General features: G+C 39.2%; 1 pseudogene; it reads left to right on the top strand.

Annotated features, from left to right (window-relative positions):
- The first annotated feature begins 137 nt into the window (after nucleotides 1–137).
- On the top strand, nucleotides 138–21,347 carry LOC147826976 (BAG family molecular chaperone regulator 2 pseudogene; annotated as a pseudogene).
- Nucleotides 21,348–21,883: the final 536 nt, after the last annotated feature.

Below are 21,883 nucleotides of genomic sequence, written 5' to 3'. Positions count from 1 at the left end.
TCTTATTTATTTTACTTAAGCGTATAGCTCAATGTGCATCCATTTAGCTATAAATGTATCTAGTTTATCTTTTTTTTTGTACCAGGGATCGAACTTGGAACCTTGTGCTTTCAAGGCAGGCAGCGGAACCACTGAGCTAAATCCCCGGCCTAGTTTATCATTCTTTTTTTTTTTTTTTAAACCCACATCTTTATCCAGTCACCAGTTGATGGGCATTTGGGCTGTTTCCAGGTTTTAGCTATTACAAACTGTACCACTGTAAACATGAGTTCACATGTATCGCTGTGGTACGATGTTTTTAATTTGGGGAAGATACCCAGCAGAGGAATAACTGGATCAAATGAGATCTCTAATCCTAATTTTTTGAGGAATCTCCATATTTATTTCCACAGTGGTTGCACCAGTCTACACTCCCACCAGCAGTGGAGCAGGGTTCCTTTTTCCCCACAGCCCCACAAGCATTTGTTATTGGTTGATTTCTTGATAGCAGACATTCTGGAGTGAGGTAGAATCTCAGCTTTATTTTCATTTGCATCTCTTGAATGACCAGTGATGTTGAAGATTTTTTCATATGTTTATTTGCTATTTTTATTTGTGTCTGAGAAATGTCTGTTCATTTCAGATGCCCATTCTTGGATTGGGTCTTTAAATTTGGTGGGATCTGATTTTTTAAAGTTTTTTATGTATTCTAGATAGTAGACCTTTGTCTGAGGAACAGCTGGTAAAATTTTTTCCCACATTGTGGGTTGTCTCATCACATGGTTGGTGGTTTCTCTTGCTGAGCAGAAGCTTTTTAAGAAGATGAGATCCCAGTTGTTGATTCTTTGTGCTAGTTCTTGGTGACTGAGGCTTTGTTCATAGTCTTTTCCTACACTAATGTCATCAAGTGTTCTACCTAACCTCTTTTCTAGCAGGTTTAGTGTTTCTGTTTTAATATTTAGATCTTTGATCTATATTGATTTTAGTTTAGTGCCTGGTGAGAGATACGGGTCTAGTTTTTGTTTGTTTGTTTGTTTTGGGTTTTTTTGGTACCGTGGATCGAACTTGGGTCCTTGTGTTTGCGCAGCAGGCAACGAAACCACTGAGCTGAATCCCCAGCCCTATAGTTTTAATCTTTGGTGAGTTAAAACCCAATTTTTCCAGCACCATTTATTAAAGAGGCTATCTTTCCTCCAGTGAGGGTGTCCGGCTCCTTTGTTGAAGATGAGGTTGCTGAGTATGTCTGGAGTTGTTTCTCCATCATCTAATCTGTTCCATTAATCCTTGGGTCTGTTCCTTTGCCAGTGCCATGCTGTTTTTATCACAGTAGCTTTCTGCTATAGTTTCAAGTTGGGGATTGTGATACCACCTACCTTTGTTGCCTAGAATTGCTTTTGCTATTCTAGATCTCTTCTGGTTCCAAGTAAAGTTTTGTATTGTTTTCTCTAGTTCTGTGAAATATGCTGTTGGAATTTCAATGTGGATTGCATTGAGTCTATATTAGCAGTTTTGGAAGTATGGCCATTTTCACTATATTGGTTCTTCCTATACAGGAAGAAGGGATGCCTTTCCATTTTCTGATATCCTCTTCAATCTCTTTTTTTCAGAGTGCTGTAGTTTTCAGAGTAGAGGTCTTTTACTTCCTTTGTTAGATTGATGCCTAGGTATTTCATTTTTGAGAGGATGGTATTATAAAAGGAGTTGTTTCACCAGTTCCTCTCTGAATGAGTGTTATTCATGTAGAGTAAGGCTATTGATTTTTTAGTGTTGACTTTGTATCCAGCTACTCTACTGAATTTGGCTATTAAGTCTTAGGTGGAGTTCTTGGTGTCTTCTATATAGAGTATCATGTCATCTGCAAATAATGACAATTGAACTTCTTCATTTCCTATCTTTATTACTTTTATTTCTTTCTCTTGTCTAATTGCTGTGGCTAACGTTTCCAAGAGTATATTGAACAGGAGTGGTGATAGTGAACAGCCTTGTTTTGTTCTTGATTTTAGCGTGAAGGATTTCAGCTTTTGACCATTCAGTATGATGTTGGCTGTTGGTTTTTCATAGATGGCTTTTATCAGGTTGAGACAAAGACCATCTATTCCAACTTTCTGTAGGGTTTTTATCATGAATGAGTGTTGGATTTTGTCGAACACTTTCTGCATCTATTGAGATGATCATATGGTTTTTGTCCTTGACTCTATTAATATACCGTATTACATTTATTGATTTGTGTATGTTAAACCATCCCTGCATTCCTGGGATGAATCCCACTAGGTCAAGGTGTATGATCTTCTGGATGATGTTCTACATTCTGTTTGCCAGGATCTTACGGAGGATTTTTGCATCTGTGTTCATTAGTGAGATTGGCCTATAGTTCTCTTTTTCGGTTGGGTCTTTCTCTTCTTGTGGGATCAAGGTGATGCTTACTTCCAGGAATGAATTTGGGAGTATTGCTTCCCTTTCAATTTCATTGAAGAGTTTAAACAGTAGTGGCAATAGTTCTTCTCTAAATGTCTTGTAGAATTCAGCAGTGAAGCCTAGGCTTTTCTTTGTTGACAAGCTTTTAAATACATTGTCAATTTTGTTGATTGATTCTGGGTTGTTTAGAATTTTTACATCTTCTTTGTTGAACTTTGGTAATTCATATGTATCTATGTCTGTTCTTCTATATTTTCCATCTTATTGGAGTACAGGTTCTCAAAGTAGAAATTGATGATCCTCTGGATTTCTGCTGGGTCCATTGTAATTTCACCCTTTTCATTCCTAATTGCATGGATTTGGGCCTTTTATTTCCTTTTTCTGATAAGGTCGGCTAAGGATTTGTCAATTTTGTTTATTCTTTTGAGGTACCAACTCTTGGCTTCATTGATTTTTTTGTATCGTTCTCTTAGTCTCTATTGCATTGATTTCTGCTCTGATCTTTATAATTTCCTCCTGTGTATGAGCTTTGGGTTTGTCCTGCTCTTTTTCTTCTAGAAGCTTGAGGTTTAGCATTAGGTTGTTTATTTGAGCGCACTCTGTTTTCCTAAATGGGTATTTACTACTATGAATTTCCCTCTTAGGACTGCTTTCGTTGTGTCCTATAAATTCCAGTATGTTGTATTGGGTTTTTCACTTAATTGTAGAAGCTAATTTCTTCTTTAATTTCCCCTGTGAGCCATTGGTTGTTCAGGATTGTACTGTTCAATTTCCACGTGTTTATGAAGTTCTTGTGGTTTCTTTTGCTATTGATCTCCAATTTCATGGCTCTATGATCTGATAATATACAGGGAATAACTTCAGTTCCTTTGGATTTACTTAAACATGTTCTATGAGCAAGTATGTGGTTTTGGAGAAAAACCTGTGTGCAGCTGAAAAGAATATATATTCTGATTTGGTGGTGTGAAACACTCTAAATATCTATTAAGGCCATTTGTTCAAGAGTTTGGTTTAGTTCTAGTATTTTGTTGTTGATTTTTTATCTAGTTGATCTGTCTATTTGCGACAGTGGGGTACTGAGGTTTCCCACTACTATTCGTGCTTATTTAATTTGTCATGTCCGTTAATATTTGTTTTATATAGTTGGGTGCACTAGTATTTGGTGCATATATATTTATGATTGTCATCTCTTCCTCTTGGATTGTTCCCTTTATAACGATGTAATGACCTTCTTTGTCTCTCTTAATTAGTCTTGGTTTGAAGTCCATTTTGTCAGCAAATAGGATAGCTACCTCTGTTTTGTTTTTTGTTTGTTTGTTTGTTTTTTGGTTCCTGTCACATGGAGTATTGTTTTCCATCCTTTGACTTTTAGTCTATGAATTTCTTTTTGAATTGTGTTTCTTGTATGCATGATATTGTTTTATCTTGCTTCTTGATCCATTCTGCCAGTGTATCTGCTTGGATTGGTGAATTGAGACCATTAACATTGATGATTATAACTGATATGTATTGATTTATCCTTGTCATGATCTTTTCCTGTTGTTGGATTCCCCCCACCACCATGCACCTTTACATTTAATATCTTGCCTTGCCTGATGGATTCATTCTGTTCGCCTTCATAGAGTTGTGACCCTCATTGTCTTTTCCTAGGACATTGTTTAGAATTGTTTGGAGTTGGGCTGGGGATTTAGCTCAGTGGTTCCGCCACCTACCTTGCAAGCGCAAGGACCCGAATTCGATCCCCGGTACCAAAAAAAAAAAAGAATTGTTTGGAGTGCTGGTTTGGTATTCATGAAGTTCCTCAGTTGTTCTTTGTTATGAAAGTCTCTTATTTCTCCATCAATTTTGAAAGATAGTTTTGCAGGATACATCAATCTGGGTAGAAGGTTGTTTTCTTTTAGGGCTTGAAATACTTCACTCCAGGCTCTCCTTGACTTGAGGGTTTGTATTGAGAAGTCTGCTGTGATTCTAATGGGCTTTCCTTTGTATGTGATTTCTTTCCTGTAACTGCTTTTAATATTTTGTTCTTGTGTTAGATTTCTGGAATCTGGACTATTATATGCCTGAGTGTAGATTTTTTTTAATCATGGCTAGTTGGAGTTCTATATGCCTCACTTATCTTTATGTCAAATTCTTTTTCCCTATTTGGGAAGTTTTCTGCAATTATTTCTGTGAAAAGTTTAATTACATCTTTTGTGCTATCTCCTACTCCTTCATTGACTCCAACCAATCTTATGTTATTCTTTTTTGGATCATCTAGTAGCTGTTGGATTGATTTCTCATGGTCCTTTGCTGTTTTTAAGAACTCTTTTTGTGTTCACTAACTGTTATATTGTTCTATTTCTGAAATTCTTTCCTCACATTCATTTATTCTGCTGTGGAAACTTTCAATGGAGTTTTTTATTTCTTGAATATTTGCTTGGATGTGTTCTATGTTTTCCAATTCTTTCCAATGTTGAATATTCATTGTTTCCATCATTTTTCTCAGCTCCTCTATTTTTTTTAATCTGCATCTGCTCTAGAGTTATTAATCATATCTTTCATTATGGTCACCATCTCTGCTGTTATCTGAGAAATTATTTCTGATTTCATTTTTTCTAGAGCCTCTTTCATCTGTTTTTTTACCTCCCTTGTTACCAGTTCAGGGAGTCCAGGTGGTTGACTTTTAGATTGTTCCATCTCGTTGGCCCCTAGATTTGCCTTTGGTGATCTGGAAGTCTGGGTTTGTGTCTTGTTTAGGTATCTTCTCATTTCTATTTTTTGTTGTTGTTAATATTTTTGGTTTAATCCTTGGCTTGATGCTTGTACATTGCTCATTGTGAGTGTCTTTATTGCCGGTATTTAGAACCCCTAGGGAATGACTACTTCTCAGAGGTGTCTTCCAGGTATAGCTAGTCTTTGGGTTTTGAGTTTGTAATGACCCTTTGCAAATCTCAGTCTCAGTATATAAGGAAGAACTGCTGACTAGAACAATCACATCACCTTGGCCAATGTAATACAATCAGCATCAACAATAGCATCAAACACAGCTTAAAAAATAACAAATTGTAGCAACTATTTATCTGTCACCCTCAACCACATGAACTAGACTTGTGGTTATATATCAAAATCCAGGACCAACCAGAAGTATGTTTCAGGGGTCCAGGGATTTAGATCAGTGGCACTGCGCCTGCCTTGCAAGTGCAACTTAGTATCTTCTTCCTAGGTATTTTCCCCGAAGAGTTAAACTCATAATATTACAGGGATACATGCATACCCATGTTTATAGCAGTACAATTTCTAATAGCTAGATCTTGGAAACAGTGTATATGTTCATCAACAGATGAATGAATAAGGAAAGTGTGGTATATATACACGATGGAGTACTACCCTGAAATAAAGAAAGATAAACTTGCCCGCTTCGGCCGTGCAGCAATGGCGCAGGTAAGGATCCACGCTAAGGCCAATGAGGGCCACTTCTGCCACTCGTCGTTCTTGGCCGACTGCTCAGGCCGCCTGCTGGAGAGCCTGCACCACCTGGAGTTGCGGGTTGAAGCTTTGCAAGAAGCAGCAACTTCTTGTTGAGCAAGAAAAAGAAGTCCTCCTGGAAATGATCCACAGCATCCAGAACAGCCAGGACATCCGGCAGATCAGCGATGGAGAATGAGAAGAATTGAATCTGATGGCAAACCGTTTGATGGGACGAACCCTCACCGTTGAAGTTTCAGTAGAAACAATCAGAAACCCACAGCAGGAAGAGTCCCTGAAGCACGCCACAAGGATTACAAATGGCATGGTCAGCAAGTTCCGGGATGACCTGGGCAGTGCCAACTGTCAATTAATGTCACTCTACAGTGTGTGTTCATCTGAGGTGCCGCCGGGCCCAGTGGATCAGAAGTTTCAGTCTATAGTGATTGGTTGTGTTCTTGAGGATCAGAAGAAAATCAAGAGAAGACTAGAGACTCTGCTTAGAAACATCGAGAACTCAGACAAGGCCATCAAGCTGCTAGAGCATTCGAAAGGAGCCAGCTCCAAAGTTCTGCAAGCAAATGCCGAGCGCAGACTGAACTAGTCTCTAAGCCTACGGGCACACGGGTCACGTCAAGATGCTAAGATGCTACTTTAAGTGATACTAGTTCTTTATGTCAGGCATAGCCACTTACTTGATAGGAACAGTTATTTCAGATGAGGAAACTATTGCAGTGCCAAAGTTCTGCAACTCAACTGAAACTAGTATTTTAATTATCTAGACATTTTAGACTGAATTCTTGTCTCATACTAGTATCTAGCACTATGTATTTTACTATTTTGTAGATGAGCATAGTATGTGGGGAAAGTAAAGTTCAGCTAGGGACAAAATGTCACTGGTCTTTGCTACTGGGGCAGGGAAATGGCTCTGGGACTGGAGCCTGCAGAAGCTCCTGCCTTCTGCAGCGCACACCCAGTGCAAAGAGGAAGTGTGCCTCGAGGATTCCAGGGAACACAGGAGAGCCTGTCCTGCATCCTCCCACTCATACAGATGTCTCCAGGCATCTGTATGCACCAGATTACTTTGAAGCTAAAGATTTATTCATAATATATTTTTACATACTTGAACAAATGGCTTAGAATGCAAGACAATCACCTTTCATTTTACCAGTGTGAATAATTACATATCCACTTGGTCTCTCAAATGCATTCTTCTAAAATTTCTACGTTGTAACTTGCCTTTTCTTAAAATGCTGCTTGTCAATTTAAAAGGCTGTCTTTGCGTAGCTGTGCCATAATGCACTTGTCCCTTCCCTCCTTGAACATATGGGTTGTTTGGAGCTTGTTGCTGTTACTGAGACATGCTCATGTACACAGAGATTTCTCTTCCTTGTATCAGTTCCCAGCATGGGGTGCACTGGGTCAAAGGTTTATACATTTTCATGGCCTGACACTTACTTCTACATTTTTTTGGCATAAATGTTGTGAGTTTTTACTGTCTTCATTAATTAAATGTAGCCATTTCACTGAAATCTTCTCAACACTGATGATTAAATTTTTCTAACATTTGGGCCAGTGATTTAGCTCAGTGGTTCCACCGCCTGCTTTGCAAGCACAAGCACCCAAGTTTGATCCCCGGTACCAAAAAAAAAAAAAATTTCTAACATTAGACATAATAAAAAGAAAGATAAACTTGAGGCATTGGTAAACAAATGGATGCAGCTTGAGAACATAATATTAAATGAAATAAGACACACAAGCTCCACTAGCGCGTGGTTTCTCTTATATGAGAAACACAAGGAATAAAATAGAAGAGAGATAAATAGGAAATAGGGAGAGATCGTTTCTCAGCCTTTTAGCTAAGATCAAGTGTGGAAATAGGAAGAAGTTCAAGTACTTCCACAAATTACAAATTCCAGTGTTTTAAATATATTTCAATATATATGTTAATTGGTTTCATTTATACTACTAGTTTATCTTAGTTCCTTGAAAGATTGGTGTTATGTTCTTTTTTGTAAGAATCTTTTTGGTTTATGTCTTGTACTCTTGAGTAACTATTTTGAAGATGATTATACAGTGTAATAACTATTGATATTCTTTTGTTATTTGATTATGAAATTTTATTTTTTATAAAGTAAAAAAAAATTTAAAGTTAAGTTTGATAGGGAATTGGTTATCCAGGTGATAGAGCAGTTGTAACAATGTGGATGAACCTGAAAGCTGGTCTGTTAAGTGAAATAAGCCAAACACAGAAAGACAACGACCATGTCAGAAGTTAACAGTAGGATGGTGGTTGCCAGATGCCGGGATGGGTGGAGGGGTGGGAAAGATGGGGAGAGACTGGTGCATGGGAACAATAGCACTGTTAGGCAGCAGGAATGATTTCTAGTGTCCTGGTGCACAGTAGGGTAACTATAGTCAACAGTAATTTAGTTTATGTTTCAAAAAGACTAGAGGAGAGTATTTTAAATGTTTCACCACAAGCAAATGATAAATGTTTAAAGTGCTGGCTATGCTACTTACCATGATTAGATCATTATGCAATGTATACATATATAGAAATATATTGTAATCCACAAATATGCACAGTTTTTTTTTTTGGTACCAGGGATTGAACTCGGGACCTTGCGCTTGCGAGGTAGGTGCCGGAACCACTGAGCTAAATCCCCGGCCCTGTTTTTTATCAATCAAAAATTAAAAGCCAGCTGATAAAATATTTCCTATAAAAATATCCAGACTGGATTAACTGTGAATATTATCTGCCACAACTGTCTATTATATGTATAAAAGAATAGCTCCAATTTATAACCTTCAAAAAAATCTTGGCAGGCTTTTTTGAAGAAATTGAAAAGCTGATTCTAAAATTTGTGTGAAAATGTAAATGATTGAAAATAGTCAAAATTAATTGAAAAATAAAAACAAAACTGGATGACACATCACCTGACTTCATAATTAAAGCTAAAATATGATTAAACAGCATGAAATTAGCATAAAATATATATGCCAGTGGGACAGAATAGTCCAGAAAAAACACATAAATACGAGCAATTGATTTTTTTTTTTTTTTTTGAGACAAGATCTTACTAAAATACCTAGTTTCCCAGGCTGGGCTTGAACTTGCAATCCTCCTCTCTCAGCCTCCTAGAGTTCTGGGACTATAGACATGTGCCACAATACCCAGATGAAAAATTGATATTTTACAAGTGCCAAGTTAACTGAACTTGAAGGCTTAAGGAATACTTTTTTCAACAAATGGTGGAGGAACAATTGGATATACATGTGGAAAATGATAATCCTCAACCCCATTTCTCACCATATGTAAAACTTCATTTCAAATCAATCATAAATCTAAATGCAAAAGCTACTGTAACTGTGAAACTTTTAGACAAAATCTTTCTGATGTTGAGGTAGGCAAAAATACCTTAGGGCACAAAAAGCAAAACTGTAAAATAAAAAACTATAAACTGATCAAAATTTAAAATTTTTGCTCTCTAAAAGACATCATTCAGAAAATAAAAAGGTAAACAACATTATTGGAACAAAATATTCACAATACTTAAAATCTGGCAAAAGATAATATTCATGATGTATAATAAATTCCTACAACTGAATATTGGAGACAAACCCAGTAAAGACACCAATAATTTTTTTTTTCAGTAATGGGGATTGAACCTAGGGACTTTGTATTGAGCTACATCCCCAGCCCTTTTATGTATTTTTTATCTTCAGGCAGGGTCTTACTAAATTGCTGAGGCTGGGCTTGAATTTTTGATTCTCCTGCCTCAGCCTCCCACAGTTCTGGGATTACAGATGTGCAACACCATACCTGGCTGGGTAAAATATTTGAACACACGTTATCCAAATAAGATACATGAATAGACAAAAAGACCATGGAAAGATGCTCAATGTAACAATATACATTAAAGCCACAGTGAGATACCACTGTGTACCCAATTTTGAATGTCTAAAATTAAAAGACTGACAATACTGGTGTTTTAAAAAGGTGAGCATTTGGAAATCTTCCCTGATGCTAATGGAAACGTGAAATGGTACAACTACTATGAAAAAGTGCTTGGCTGATTTCTATAAAGTTAAACAAAATACTTATCATATGACCCAATGTATTCATTTGCTGGGGCTGCCATAACAGAATACTGGGTGATCTAAACAACAGATACTTCGCCAGGTCTGAGGCTGAGAAATCCAAGGTCAAGAGATGTCTTCAAGGAGCTGGTGTGGTGGCGCATGCCTGTAATCCCAGCACTGGGAGGCTGACTATGAGGGTAATGAGCTCAAGGCCTGTCTGAGCCACATAGTGAGTTGTTCTTCAGAAAAAAACAAAATAAAAAAGATATCTTCATGGTTTGGCTCCTTCTGAGGCCTCTCTCCTTGTGTGCTGATGTCTGCCTGCTCATCTGTAACCTTATGTGGGCACACACCCTTACTCTCCTCTGCGTGTTCAAATGTCATAAGGATACCAGTTAGAATACACATAAGAGGCATGACTGAAAAATATGGTGTGTGTTTAAATTTAAAAAGCATTACAGTAAAAGACACATTGCCAATTTCTGAAGCAGTTCTGGAAGTCCTCTTTCTCGAATGTCTTTAGTTGCACTGTTGTGGCTGCCTGCATGTCCTGAATTGAGTCAAAATGTTTACCTTTCATGGTCATTTTGAGTTTGGGGAAAAAACAGAAGTCCCATGGTGCCAAATCTAGTGCATAAGGAGGATGAAGACACTGTAATTTTTTTTGTTTTGCTTTGGTTTGGTTTCTTGAAAGAGGTTCTCACTATGTAGCTTGGACTGGCCTTGAGCTCACTATGTAGCCCAGGCTGGCATTGAACTCATGGCGACCCTCCTGCTTCAGGCCTCCTGAGTGCTGGGATTACAAGCATGCACCACCATGCCCAGGACCATAACGTTTTTATAAGCTCGCCTTTCCTTTGAATGGCACTCAGCAGCAGCATCCGCTGTACTTTTGATCACATCGCATAAAAACACTCACGAAAGAGGATTTCCAGAACTGCTTCAGAAAGTGACAAGACAAATGGGATAAGTATGTTCAAAGTGGGGGCAGTATGTGAGGAGGAGTAATAGAATGTGTCTTTTACTGTAATACAGTTTTAATTTAAACATTCCCTGTATTTTTTGATCACCCTTGTAAGTCATTCAATTTGCATGGAATTTTTTAACAGACAAATCCAATCCTATTTAGGAGAACAGAAAGCAGATGAGTGACTGCCTCATGCCAGGGCTCAAGGAGGAGCAGGAAAGGGTAAGGAACACACAGGTACAGAAGGAAGAAAAGCTTCTTGATATTCTATTTTTGCAAAACAAAAATAGTTCATCTTATTTGAATTATAGAATAAGAGAAGTAGTTAAAAAGTATTAATAAGCAGCAGTTGAGAAATTGAAATAAATTGAGCAGTGTCTGTTACTTTCAGAGCCGATAGTGGAATCAAAAGCCATCAAGTCACACTGAGGGCTCCTAGTAAATGGAGAAGAATCGAGAGACAAACAGGGACTGGTTCTGAGGAGTGTGGGCAAGTCCAGGGAGACCAGTCACTGTGAGTTCAATGGGCGCGCTCTTGTTTTTTCCAGACTTCCATTCAGAACTCCCAGGTGTAATTTAGTACACTGTGATGCATATTATCTGAAATCCTGCAGCACTGATGGAGTGCTTTCCTTGCCAGGCACAGCAAGCGCTAAGCCAACAATGTTTACACATTGTTATTTTATTGAATCTTCACATCAACTCTGAAGTTAATGAGGTGAATAGTATCATTCATAAATGAAGAAACTCAGGCTCAAGGAGCTTAAGTTGTCCATGGTTACACTAGCTAGTAAATGATTTAAAAACCAAGTCTGGGCCCAGTAAAGTGGCACAGGTACGCCTGTAATCCCAGCACACTGAGGCAGGAGGATGAGAGTTCAAGGCCAGCCTGGGTTATGTAGTGACCTTGCCTCAAAAAAAAGCAAAACAAAGAACAACACACAAAACAAACAGACAAAAAGACAAGCAAATCTGGGGCTGAGGATGTAGCTCAGTGGGAGACCACTTGCCCAGGATAAATAAAGCTCTGGGTTCCACTTCTAGAGCACACACACACACATGCACACACACATACACAAAGCCACCTAATCTGATTCCTAAATCTGTGCCCTAATTATCGAGATTTACTGCCTCTAGGTTATTGGAATGAATATTCAAGCTCAAGAATCTGTTTGGCAATTTATTCATTTATTCAACAAATCTTCATGAAGCACTTATAAAATGCCCACTGCAGTGTTGAGTCTTGGCAGTCTGGCAGGGCACAAAACACAAAAGTGTGATGGGGGAAGACTATCTACTTAAGAACCAGAAACAATGTATCACAGCCCAGAGTGCTTTATTCCAGCACTCTTGGAGGCTAAGGCAGAACTTGGACCTCCTACATTTAAGAGCAGCCCAGGAAAATTAGTGCCCTAGCAAGACCTTGTCTCAAAATTTAAAAAAAAATTTTTTTTCAAAAGATCTGTGAATATAGCTCAGTGTAAAGGCCCGAGGCTCAATCTCCAGTATGAAAAGATTAAAAAAATCAGAAGTGATAAATAATACGAGTGAAAACAAGGCGAGGAAGAAGAAGCAGAATTAGGTGAGGGTTGCTATTTTAGATGGGGCAGCAAGGGCAAGTATGGGGCGGTCCCTGAACAGGGATTTGAATGTTCCACAGGAGTGAGACAGAAGGATCTAGAGGAAGAACATTCTACTTAGGGATCAGCAACGCAACAGAAATGGGAAAGTGCTGTAAGGGACAGCATAGGGAACGGCCAGCGTGCCAGAGCAGACTACAAAGGAAAGACTGCTGGTGAGGCAGAGACCGACACAAGACAGGACAAACTCCTGGGCCATAACCTGTTACTCATTAAAAGCATCACCTGCGTCTGTTCATTTGTGCTACTGAGTATTGAACCCAAGGCCTCTGCAGTGAGCTACATCCCAGCCCCCCCGCCACCGCCTATTTTTTTTGGTACCTTGCGCTTTTGAGGCAGGTGTCAGAGCCACTGAGCTAAATCCCCAGCCCCCAGCTCCTTTTAAAATTTCTTGATCTTCATTGGTATCTATCTCTTATTATCCTAAAACTTTGGGGCGGATCCCTACTCAGCTCTGCATATCGGCCTGATAGTCATTTTGGGAGTATCTGGCCAAACAAGGTTGACGATTCCAAAATTTATCTCATCCCCCTTCAAGACTGAGAACAGCAAGATAAGAGACTGACAGGGACTTTGAACCCCCATGAGCACCCAGAAGTCTCTGGTTGTTGCCATAAACTTGTAGTCACCTGGGACTCCATCACAGCCTTTACCAGACTGAGCGTGTCGCAAGCACAGTCACCTCGTGCAGAAAGGGCAAGAATAAGGAAGGACTCCTACAAAGCCACCTTGCAAAACCAGACCAGAGGGCACGATCAGGCAGACTCTACCCATCCCCAACACCGAGGGCTGGGCGTGGTCCTTTGCTAATGGACCCGGCAGGTCCTCTACATCAGAGCTGTGCCCGCTCAGCTCCAAAAGCTGAAGTCCCTTCCCCCATTTTCTCTTACTTTCTAACTCCGCCGAATAAATCTGCTTAAGCCTCACGCTGCATCCTAAAATCTTTTTTTGTAGCAGTGACTCAAGGAACAAGAAACATTCAGGTTCCACAGCTCAGGGAACACCATAGTAAGAATTTAGAAAGCAAGACCAGAGTAGTAGGGAGCCAAATTCACATTTTCAAAGGTACTAGCACACCCTGAGATTTGGAGATCGCTCATAGAATATCGTGCGTTCGTGCGTGCGTGCGTGCTTGCGTGCGTGTGTGTGGTGAGATCCTGCTTTATTGCCCAGGCTTGCTCCAAACTCTCTTGTGATCAAGTGATTCTCCCGCCTCAGCTTCCATAGCTAATCCTAAATACAAATTCTCAAGGAAGTACCTTCTAACGCAGCAACATGGCCAGTACATTAACCTGTTACCTTTATCCTTCAAACCAACGTAACTCCTACCCCCACCCACGTATAATCCAGGAAGTTAAGGAAGAAGCTGTTCCTCTAAGCTAGTAGACATTTTATTAATAATTTTCAAGAGGGTGAAATCTAACCTATTCTCATTTGTATAAAGGTCAGCCTACCTTATTGAAAAATCGATTAAAATACACTCTACTTTTAAATATACCTGAAACTAAGCCATCTAGGCTTTTAAGGGACTTAAAGGATTAGAGAGGAATAATTTTATGGTTAACCTGACAGATTTCATTAAGTCATTCTATTATTTCCTTAAGATCATGCTTACCATACAGAATCTCATAATAAGGAGAGGAAAAGTAAATAAGAAGCTCTCTCTTGATTGAACTGTAGCACTTCAATGCTACATCATCAAGCTTTAGATCACCCACTCACGAACCCTTCAAGGAACTGCCACCTGGCAAACCCTGTAAAAACTCAGGGCTTGGTCTCTTTCCAGTTAAGTGAGCAGAACTTCCCCTTCCCATCAAACTAAGATTTCATTTAGGGCCGGGGATGTAGTTTAATGCTAGAGAACCTGTTCAGCCTGCCTAAAGCCCTGGGTTCCAGCCACAGCACCACAAAAACACAAACAAGCAAGGAAACAAAAATTTAAAAGAACTCCCACCCACTTTCTACCTCCACTTGCTTTTTTTTTTTTTTTTTTGGTTACTGGGGACTGAACCCAGGGCCTTCATGCTGAACTATATCCTCAGCCCTTCTTTACTTTGAGACAACTAAGCCACTAACTTACCCAGGCTTGGCTTAAACCTGTGATCCTTCTGCCTCAGCTTCCCAAAGTGCTTGGATTACAGGAATGTGCCACCACACCTGACATCAATCTGAATTCTTTAAGGAAATTATATTATATATTAAATTGGTTTTTTTCCTGAGTGAAAGGGTTTGATAATTCAAAGTACACGTATGTTCTGGAACTTGACACTGCGTGAATACTATCTTTCCCTTCTTTTAAATGAATGTCCCAGGGAAATGTATAGTCAGCTTTAATTCACTTGAGAACAATGCTGATTATTCAAATGAGAAATGACACTGCTGGACAACTTATAGCCAGCTTTAGGAGCTGCACAGCGTACACACACACACATTTCAGCTGAGACACTACAGGTCCCTATCATCAGGGCCATATATAATGTATTAGCTCTCCCTCACTAATTGCTTTCCAGTAGAACTGCAGAAAGGCGTTTTCTCTCTCCTGTTTCCCATGGGGGTTTTGCCTTTGTTACAGCTCAACTATAAGCTTTCTGTGGAGTTTCAGCTTTTGAAATAGAGCATTAATTGGAAGCAATTATCCAATTATTCCAGCTGTGACTATGCTGTATACAGAATATTTACCAAGAAAAGAAAGCATTTAGCAGATGATTTAATATAGCAGCCTGGCATAATAAATCTGCAAGCAGCACTACTGTTGCATAGCTGCTGTAGTACATGGTGTAAGTCAAATGATAAAACAGAAAAGACTATCAGGCTTGATTTTCCAAGCCATGCAAACATGTGTGATGTCGATTTCAAAAGTAATCAAAGAGTTTATGCTTGTTTATTATCTGAAATGTGTGAGATTTCTCCAGCTGCTTGATTTTAAAAGTAGATATGCTTTCAGCTTTAATCACTCATTTTTTTTTTTTTACTCTTTTGCTGCTTCACATGCATATTATACCCTGAGTCTTATTATAAGGCTATTCTTGAAACTGATGCTTGGACCCATGTTGGGCACCTCCCGATAAGCACCAAGAAGAACCTGCTTTGTGTGAAATTCCACTCTGCAGCCAGTGACTCCACAGTGAGCCTCCAGGAGTCACTTTCTGCCTGTGTTCTGTTCAGCTTCTGAGTGCTGACCCAGTGCGTGGTGGGGAAAGGCTTGGCTGGGCCAGCCTTGATTCAGTGGATGTGAAGATAATCCATATGCTGTCCAGGAATGTTTTTATGGGGGCAAATCCACTACCAACACCCACAATATTGGCTCTATAAGAAATGGAGGAAATGTTCATCAAATTCCTTAGCTGCATGTTAAAGAAACAAAACAAAGGAATCAAAGCACATTGCTACCAACTCTTGGGTCATCTTATTGGTGCTCTTGACAAAGAGATGCCTCTCCTTTATGTGCTCTGATGTCACCTTTGTCCAATCACCCCCCTTCCTTGTGAGAGTGGAGGAAACTCTGGAGACAAGGTGAGTGACAGCTGGGGCCAAGCAGCAGTCACTAGGCAACAAGATGCAGCCTTCAGCCAGCCAAGAGGATTTGAAAGCATTTAACCCTGGGATGTCTGGGCTTCTTGCTGGAATGGCTGTGATCTCTGGACAAAGGCCTCAAAGGAAGAAGGCAGCTTGTTTCCAAACCTGGGCTTCTCAGGCAACATGGGGAAACCTCTTTCTTAGACTAAGAACATCACTCAGTTTGAAAAGACAGGTGAAGTTAGAAATTTTTTAAACCTCTTTTTCACAAGAGTCATGGTATGAGCCCCAGGAGCATCTCCACAGTCTGTGTAGAATTGTTATTCAGTGGCTGCTGCAGGCCAGGCTGTCATACAGGCATGTGGTCTACTCACAGTGCTCTTTCAGAGGGTGCAGAGCTGAATCAACTCTGTGCCCCTCACTCCACTCCAGCCTGGGCGGGGAACCTGGAGGAGGCCTCTTGGTCTGACTTGTTGCCCCAGTGGGCAGCCATTTTGTCCTCCGTCTGCCACAGGCAGTGCTTTCTCCTCACTTGCGCAGAGTTGGTGCATGGGACCTTGTATAAGGGCCTTGCAAGTTCATCTTATTTTTCCAAGTAGTCAAAAGTGTTGCAAGATTATCTCTCCTCTTTCACATGACTCTGCTATAGGATTTAGCCCAGGGCTGAACAGAACTGGTGATCTCATTTTCTAAGTGGATTTCCAGAATCACCTCATTCAGATTGTTCTGGGTTTTTTGTTAGGGTTTTTTTTTTCTGCGCTGGGTGGGGGGTGCCTTTTAGGCTTTGTCTCATGAAACTAAGATTTTTTTTTAAAGATCTATTGTTTAATGTTATTTTCTGTCTCTAAACAGCTGATGAAACTAATATCTATTGTGTAATGTTATTTTCTGCCCCTAAACAGCTCCACAGTGTAATGACTTCCTTGTTTCCAGATCATGATGCAATTGGCAGACACTGTGAAAAGAGCTCCCTGAGGACAGGGCTCACCCTGTGTCTTATAATGGTGCCTGGCACTTGGGAAATGCACGCCTCTTTGCATGAAGGAATTCTTCGATTTATTAATGAACTAATGGCATTTACTTGGAAGAGATCCAACAAGAGAGTGTTATATAATACACTAGAGTTGTCAGAAACCTCCCAGGTCATCAGGTACAATGCTCATTTTGCAGCTGAGGAAACTAAGCCCCGATAACTAAGGGATTCGCTCACCTACTTAGCAGTATAGCTAGTTTTGCCTACAATTGGGCCAATGTGGAGACTAATTTAGATTGTAATCATGTGGAGAGCAAAGATCATTTCTGTCAACCTTGCTGTATGCCTTATCTGTATCATTAAACCTCTCCTAATGAGGTTGAAAAAACAAAACTCAGATCCAGTTCAGAAATAAACCTGCTGTGGTTGGTTCATTGGGGCTGTGTTTCTCCTGGAATATAAAAATCACATATCATTGGTGATTTTTACTTTGCAAAGTCTACATTTTTTTTTTCTGTCAGTGAAAGTTTTTACAGTCTACTTAAGGAGACAGCACTAACACAAGATAAATTAAACAACACAAAATTTACTGTGCTGGACATTTCACATATTTTATTTAATCCTCTCAAGTGGTCATTTTAGGATATGAAACTGTATCTTATGCTAGTTTCCTGTGTGTCCTAAGTCTTCTGTATCCTAAAATCAATTTTCACAAACTTCAGCCATTCGTTTTTCATAGTGACTCTTATTTGTACTGTTTCTTTAAATTGATCCACTTTTTATTTTAGTGTTTTTCTAAGTTGTAATATCCCCTAATGGGTGTACCAAATACATATTTTTCCTCGTGTACATTAAAATAAATATATAATTATTAATATTTTTTAAATGTTAATATATTAAATATCTAAAAGCTATTTATCTACATGTCTTTGGCAGTATCTGCGTCACCCTGGGGAAACAGTTGGACACTGTTTGTATGGGTTTTAATTTATTTATTTATTATTTTTTAAAATATAGCTTTTGTTCTTTCTTTCTTTCTTTTGGTACTAGGAATCGAACTCAGGACCTTGCATTTACCAGCCAGGCACGGTGCCACTGAGCTACATCCCCAGCCCCATTTATTTTTATTCTATTCTTACTTCTAGTCATTTATCTGTTTGTTTGTGGTACTAGGTATTGAACTCAGGGCCTTCACACTGAGCTACATTCCCAGCTCTTTTTTACTTTTTATTTTTGAGACAAGGTTTCCTAAGTCACTGAGTTGTCCAGGCTGGACATGAACTTACAATCCTCCTTCCTCAGCCTCTTAGAGTGCTGAGACTACAGGTGTGTGCTACCACGCCCAACTATACTCTGTTTTGAAACTTGCAGTGGTGTTAAACATAATCAAGTGCCAGATAGTGCTATGAACTGTGCAGTGGAGGAAAAAAGATGATACTGATTACAGCTGATTTCATTTGATCCTATTAAGACTTCCATGAATTGTCTGAGACATTATAGTCTTGTGCTCAAATTCAGCTGCCAGTCCAAGCTTTGCCGATGAGTGGTGCAACCAGACACCTGTGTTTCTTTGTCAAGGAGCAGACTGGATTAGATGAACTCAGCATGCTATGAGCCCAAACTGTGCATTGTTATTTCTCCTACAAGTTAGACAGAAGACCCCCACACACAGGGAGACCCCACACAGAAACTTAGAATGCATCAGAAGCACTACAAGAAATCTGAATTTGTTATAGCCCCAAGTAGACTTTCAAATGATTTCTTTAAAGGGCAAAATTTAGGTATGCTGTTAAACAAGACTATAAACAAAATTGGCTGGGTGTGGAGTGCATGCCTGTAATACCAGCACTGGGGAGGCTGAGGCAGGAGGGTTGCTGTAAGTTTAAGGCCAGCCAGGACTATATAGCAAGGCCTGTCTCAAAACACCAAAACCAAACCAAACCAAAACAACACTAAAACAGCAGGCTAGGCAAATATGTTAAGCAAGAAAATAAAGTGGTTATTGTAGTTAATATTAAACAAGACAGAATCTGAGACAATAGGATATGGAGAGATATTTTGTTCAACAAAAGTGGTATACACCGAGATGTCATAATAGTTGTGAATTTTTATGGACAAAATAAGTAAAGCAAAAGTCAGTAGAAATAGGTAGAAAACTTGACAAAAATCAGTTACTGTGGAAATTCTTATAAACTGCCTTCAGAATTTATAGACACATAGAACAAAATAATTGAGTTTAAATTATGTGTACTCAGTAAGCTTGGATAAATAGATATGTGTAAGATTACATATCTAACAAAAATATATATCATTGGAAAAAATATATATATATATCCTTGGGTTTTTTTTCCCATTTTTTTGTTTTGAGACAGGGTCTCCTTCACTATATTCCAGGCAGGACTTGAGCTCATTGTGTAGCCCAGGTTGACCTTGAATTTACCATCCTCCTGCCTCAGCCTCTCAGAGTGCTGGGATTACAGGTATATACCACCATGCCTGGATTATCCTTGTTAAACAGATATTTGAAAAACAAAAATTATACTCTCTGACCACAGTAAAATAACAGAAGGAAAAGGCAACTTTCCCTCTCACCAAATTAAATCACTTGGAAATATTAATTCAAATCTTTCAAAGAGGATATCAAAAGTGAAATGACAGATAACTAATAAACAAGACATTAATAAACAAGCTAGGCATAGTGGCATAGCACTCTGGGAGGCTGAGGCAGGAGGATCAGCAAGTTTGAGCTCAGTGAGGGCAGCTGGGCAATTTAGCATCTTATCAAGTACCTGTCTCAAAGTAGAAATAAATAAGAGCTGGGATGTTGCTCAGTGTTGCTCAGGATCAGGATCCTGGATTCAATCCCCAGTATAAATAAATAAATGTGTTGGAAAAAGTCATAAAGTTGAATGCTTTTGTTAATAAATGTGAAAGGTTAAATAAACGAAAGAAGGTAGAAAGAAGAACAAATAACATAAAGGAGAAAGTAAGTAAATCATTACAACAGAGCTTATAATAGAGAAAATTTGGAAAAGTTCATCAGTTGGGAATGTTAAGATAAATTGTATAGATTATAATAAAATACTACAAAATTATCAATAGGTGTACATGGATATGTATACATGTAAAGTATTAGGATATATGAAATATTGACGTAAAAATCCACGATTTATTGTTAAGTACAATGGGAGATTATAGAACAGAAGGTGCAGAACTCACCTGTATAAATTTAACAAATGACTTAAAATCTGTTTATACATGAAGAAGTCTAAGTGATTCATAACAAATTATTAAAAGAAGTTATCTCTGGGGTATGAGGTTGACAGGTAGGTACTTTATGTAATTAATTCTGACTGTGAAGTTTTGCACTGAGTATAGGGGGAACCACCTTTGTAAATAATATGTAGGTGATAAATAGGCAAGTAGATAGAAAAGTAAACTTGTACCTAGGTAGATAAATTGAAAACTATTCGGTTAAGATTTCTTATCTCTCCTGCTCTTAACATTTGAGATCAAATATAACTTATTTCCACTATTTTCATTATACTCATATTGTTGGCTCTCTCTCTTCTTTGGTTTTTTGAGACAGGGACTTATTAGGTAGTTCAGGCTGGCCTTGAACTCACTACATAATCCAGGCTGGACTCACATCTAGGCGATCCTCCTGCCTCAGGCTCCCGAATGCTGGGATTACAGGCGTGCACCACTGCACTGGCTTTTCTTTCTCTCTTTTGATTCCTTCGTCTGTGGGGCACAGAAAGGAAAAGGAAATAGCTCATTTGATGGCGCACTTCTGAACCATATTCTTGGAGTTCTTCCTCACACATCTTGTTTCTTCAGATTTTCTAGTAACTTTAAGCCATTACATATCTTTTTGTTTAAGCCATTAGAAAGGATTCTATTTCTTACAACAGAACCCTGGACAATTCAGGGAGTTATGAATGATCACAGTGAAATAAGTAGACTCATAATTTGGCTTATTTTGTGGACATGTTTAAAGCTGCCTTAATCAATCACTGAAAAACAGAATGGAATTATTTCACTTTATTGGGAATTTGCTGAATAAAAGTTTAAAAATGAAGCTGAAGAGTTGGTTGGCTTGGGCCAGGGATTTAGCTCAGTGGTTCCAGCGCCTGCCTCATAAGTAGAAGGACCTGAATTCAATCCCTGGTACCAAAAAAAAAAAAAAAGAGTTGGTTGGATGGAAATGGTTGATTGTTGGGATTATGAGTAATGAGATACCTAACGTATATGTAGACTTTGGAATTCTGAAGTAATGATTAAAACTAATATCAATAATCTTTCCTTACTGAAGAAATTCTTTGGCCAGTTTTTCATAGAGACAAGCAAAGAGTCTGACTGGTGATTCAGAGACTCCAAGTGTGTCATGAAACATGGGTGTGACAGGCACAAGAACGAGCCCCCTTGACAGCCGGCCAGCCTCGTTAGAATTCCGGAACCGGAGAGTCTGCTTCTGTTCATGGTAAGGGGAATGAGGTAGCAGATGGATTAAGTGAAGAGATTTTCCTAGATTATCTAGGTGGGTGGTATGTAATCATAGAGTCTTTAAAGGTGGGCGAGGGAGACAAGAGAGTGAAGACATGTGGCACAGGGATATAACAGGAGACTCAACCTGCCATGTGTGGCCTAAGGACGGAAGGAGCCATAAGCCAAGAGGCAGGGCAGCTTCTAGAAGGGGCCAGGAAACAATTCTCCCCCAGGGCCTCTGTAAGCCACCCAGCAATGCTGCCAACACCTTGATTTCTACTGACTTCTGCCTGAATTGATGAGCTCTGCACCCTCTGCAGTCTCCAGAGCAGGTCTAGAGATGATAAACCCAGGTCTGCAAGTGCTCAGCAG

The sequence above is a fragment of the Heterocephalus glaber genome, unplaced genomic scaffold (assembly GCF_053883595.1).
Source record: "Heterocephalus glaber isolate CG9 unplaced genomic scaffold, H.glaber_assembly_v1.0 deba00001457, whole genome shotgun sequence".
NCBI lineage: Eukaryota > Metazoa > Chordata > Mammalia > Rodentia > Bathyergidae > Heterocephalus > Heterocephalus glaber.
The sequence above is the reverse complement of the archived record's forward strand: the minus strand, read 5'-3'. Positions and strand labels throughout refer to the sequence as shown.